The sequence below is a fragment of the Hippocampus comes genome, unplaced genomic scaffold, assembly GCF_001891065.2.
Source record: "Hippocampus comes isolate QL1 unplaced genomic scaffold, H_comes_QL1_v1.1 scaffold76, whole genome shotgun sequence".
In the NCBI taxonomy this organism is placed as follows: Eukaryota; Metazoa; Chordata; class Actinopteri; order Syngnathiformes; family Syngnathidae; genus Hippocampus; species Hippocampus comes.
In genome coordinates, this window is record NW_017805277.1 from 402318 (window position 1) to 406977 (window position 4660).

Consider the following 4660-nt stretch of genomic DNA (forward strand, 5'->3'; position numbering starts at 1 on the left):
GCTATTGTCTGGCAACCGGTTCGGGGTGCCCCCCCCCCTACTGCCCTAAGACAGCTGGGATAGGCTCCAGCACCCCCCCACGACCCTTGTGAGGATAACCGGATCGGAAAATGAATGAATGACCGTTTCTAGGAAGTTGGGTGGTAATTAATCTGTTGAGGGCATACCACTGAACTTCAATTGGATTGAGGTCAGGACTTTGACTGGGCCACTCCAGAAGTCTTATTTTTTTCTGTTCAAGCTGTCACTTGACTTCTGTCCTTCTCGTGATTGTCCTGTTGCATCACCTATCTGTTGAGTTTCAGTCAGCAAGCAGGCGGTAGAAGTTCTTCTGCAAAATGTCTTGGTAAACGTTGACGCCTATGTTAAACGGATATATGATTTTAGCTGCATTGTCTGCTGTAATTTCAATCGGTGATGTTTCCTTCGAAAAGAAGAGCTACTTTACTTTGTAGGGAGACCGAACGCCAGCTGTAATTTATATTTCAACTGAATTTGTAAACAGACTGGATCGGAATTCTTAATTGGTAAACAGACTGAATTGGAAATTCAGACAAAGCATCACACAGTCACTGATGGAATGTGTTAATGAAGTGCCAGATACCCAGATGTGCACTTTTGAAATTGATAGCATGCTGTAGCGCTGACTTTAGCTAGCAGTTTAGCCGTTACATTTTTCTTAATTAAACAAAGACAAGCCAACCAAATTTGTCATACCTGTGAGAGAATCTGATAATAGTTTGGCAATCTTGTAAACAGTCTTGTATATCTCTAAAATGTTAATTTTTTTCCCACAAGCTTAAAACTCTTTACACGTGCCACTTCAAAAAAGACAATGCTCCAAGCACCATCATATTGGCTAACATGATTTCAAACATGATGAAATGGTCAAGACTAGCATCACATGCTCCTCTCAAATAATTTAATTTTATCCAAATCTATTTTGACAATAACATTGTTGATTATACAGGCGCTCTTTTGCAATTTTCCAACATGTAGAAATGATTGTTTTGACAACAGTGGTTCTCCGCCGTAGTGTTGTTAAATTATATCCCTTAATAGATTTGTCAACAGAGATTTTTTTTCAAGTTTTTTTAGCCGACACTCTAGGAATTTATTTATTTTTAAAGATCATTGAGCATTCTGCACTGTGCTCTTGCAGTTATCTATAAAATAATGACCAACCCTTGGGTGAGAAGCAACGGTGCTGAACTTTCTCCATTTCTAAGCAATATTTCTTGCTATGGACTGATGAACATTAAGGCTTCTTGAGATCTTTTGTGACCCTTTCCACCTAAATAAAAGTCAACAGTTTGTAACTGGGGGTATTTTGAGAGCTTTTTTTGCGGGGGGGGGGGGCAAGCCACAGTTCATATTCGGCATTGCTGCTACAAAACAGTAAGCTCAAAACTAGCAATTGCAATGGCTGATTACATATCTTAAAAAAAAAAAAGCTTATCTGAAAGACGGTACACTGCTGTGCATATCCATGAAGAGGAGGCGCAGGGAAAATAAATGCCAACAGGGAGAATCTCTTTGCTCACGTAAACATTTTTAAAATGTGATTGTGTCATCACATCATGTCACCTCTTCAGCAAAGGGTCCCAATGATCTAAGTGCTGACTTGGAGCCTCTCACAAGAAATGTGTCATCACATCATGATCTAAGTGCTGACTTGGAGCCTCTCACAAGAAGGAGTCAACTGTTTAGTTTTTGACTTTGAGGAGAACCTAGATGTAGATACAAGTGACCAACAGCAGGTTATGGTGAAGAAACTCAATATAGTCAGCCACCTCTCCCTGACGCTTCCATACCTCTGCCTGTATGTCATCAGGACAAACTACATTTCCATTTTTCATCCTCTTCCGGGATTTTTTACTAACTACATCCTGATGTTCCTATCCTGAATACCAAACCTGCCAATGTTTTTTCATTTTTTTTCACCAAAGTCCATTAAAATCATTGCTCTTTCTCACTGCCTGCAATGCTCTGAACTCCTGTCTCCTACTGCAATTTCTCTTCTCGTTCCAATAATACCTTTGGGGTGTGAGCACTTAAAACATTTAACATAAGACACTCGGTTATAAGCTTTAACCTGTTCACTCAATCGGACACTCCTTTCACCTCCAGGACATTCTAAACTCTTAGGTTAATGTCACAGGTGGCGGTTGTTATTCACCCAGGCCGTGGCGATCCTGTTTGAAATTCTTTGAATCATTCAGCCTAATGGGTTTTTTTATCCTGGATGTCCTTCCTCTTGCATTTATCGAGGCTTGGAACTGGCTTTCAGTTCGCACTTCTTTGTGCCCCTAAAAAGCTGCATTACCGAAGGTCATGTTCTCTGAACTACATTAAACAGACATCGAACATGATATATAATTCTCCAATAAGTTTCAAATTCTAAAACAGGGCTATTTTAACGTTTATTGATTCACAGAATTATAGATGTCGTGCCCTCATGTGGTAGACTGTCACCCGTGTGCTTGGTGTAAAAATGGGCGCAACTTCCTTACGGTGACGGGGCAAGTTTAGCGTGTTTGGAACCATGGAGCTGCCTCTCCCTGGACCCACCCTCGGTCACAGAAAGTAGACTGCGTTCTGGGTGTCTCCGTTTTCATTCCAGGGCAAGTCTAGTTTACTGTGTTTGTGAATTTGGTGGAGGCGATTTGCCTCGCTCGGTGTTCCGGGTGATGCAATTGCCGTCCCCGCCTCCCAATATGGCGACAAAAGATAGACTACATTTTAGACTGCTTAAAAGCAAGTCTAAATGGCAGTGCGAATTTTGGTGGATTTATTCGGGGCACAGGCAGAAAGATCGACATTCCGCAGACGTGTGTGGTGAATGTCAACCATTCCATTCATAAATGTGACAACAATGTGGGACAGTCCTCAGAATCACTGTAAAAATCATATTCATTGAACAAATTGGAATCATCATATTTTTAGCATGGCTCTGACTGCCAGCTTAACTTGTGGGGGTGGGGGGGAGGCATACACGGACACACGGTTGTGGGTTTAAGGCGTTCCTTGGGAGATCTTGCTGTTTAAATGCCTATATCATGCACAGACCCCAGCAACTCTAATTTTGTTCACATAATTTCAAGTATGGCGTGCGCTCCGACTATGATTTTAATGCAAATGAGAGATGCTGCCACAAAAAGTTTACGTTGCATTCCACAATGGCGCATAATGACGCAAATGCCTTGTTCCGCCCAATTTTACCTGTGCAAAGTCTAGCACAGTGATGACCAACTCCGGTCCTATGGGGCTCTGACAGTGCTTGTTGATGAGCTGAGTATTTGAATGAGGTCTGTTGGAAGAGGGACACATTGAAAACATGCTGGTTTCGCAAAATACCAAAAGAAAGAAAACTCCATCCATGCGCACAGTTAGACAGCACTTTGCGATAGACTTGCACTTGCCATGAAAACAGGGTCCATAGGTGAGAGATTGCTTGTGCTCTCGCATGATAATTTCTCTGCTAGAACAACTGGTTCAGAGTGTACACCGCCTGCTGCCCTGAGACAGCTGGGATAGGCTCCAGCACACCCACGACCCTCATGAGGATAGAGCAGTTCAGTTAATGGATGGATGGATAACTCAAAAGTGGTGGCTCGCCCAAGCTTCAATGCACAAAGGAGTACTAATTAAATCACTTTTAATTATAATAGTATAGCAGGCAACTGACGAGTGGTTCTTATCAAAATGCATGGCAGACTTTCATGCAAAGAATGAAACATCCAACAATGTTCTAAGATGAGATCTATTCAAGTGGAGACCATTGAGATGAATTGAGTTAATATGCCTCTTTTTTTTTGCAGTTTTAGTTCTCCATCCAATTTTCTGTACAGTACTGCTTATTCTGTTCAGGGTCAGGGGGAGGAGGACCTTATTAGAGCTGAAATTGGGTGGTCGTTGATGTTGCACATTTGGTGGGTGCACTGGTTAGCACGTCAGCCTCACAGTATATTGTAACGCAAGCTGAGCTGTGATTGGTCTTTACCTGAGTCTTGAGCGCATGATGTTTGTGTCAGTGGACAGCAAGGAGCAAAATGTGCTTTTTAAAGGTGTTAATTGTTCGTGGAAAAAAAAATAGTAAACACGTTATCAAATTAATTAAAGACAAAATATGAAATTACTGCTTACATTGGCAAAATTAGGAAAGTATCCCTTGAAATATTTCATGTTTTATTGATTTATTTTGCTGCTGCAGTGTTGAACAGTGTGGAACTGACTGAAGCATAATTCAAAGCTTCGATAACAAATGATTCAATTTTAAGGTAAAATATTACATTTACAGAATCAGCTTCCAGAGTTGACGGTGCCTCACCAGTCATGAAGAACCGCGTGGCAAGACTGTGTAACTGCCCCTGGTATTTAAATCCGGTGGACAGTGTTTTATCTGCTTATTGCTGGGGCACCTGTGGCCCCCACGCTAGAGAGAGAGAGAGAGAGAGAGGCGGTCAACATCTGATTAGACTCACGGAAGACGCCTGGAAGAAAGAGCAGGGAAATTATCCATAAACAATTAATTATCATGTCAGGGGCCACTGGGGACTTAACGTGTGAGGAGTGTCTTTCGGTACAAGGGGCCAACAGCACCGAGTCCCACGCGCACTCCAACGTGGACGACGACGAACTTCTGCGCTACATCTCGACT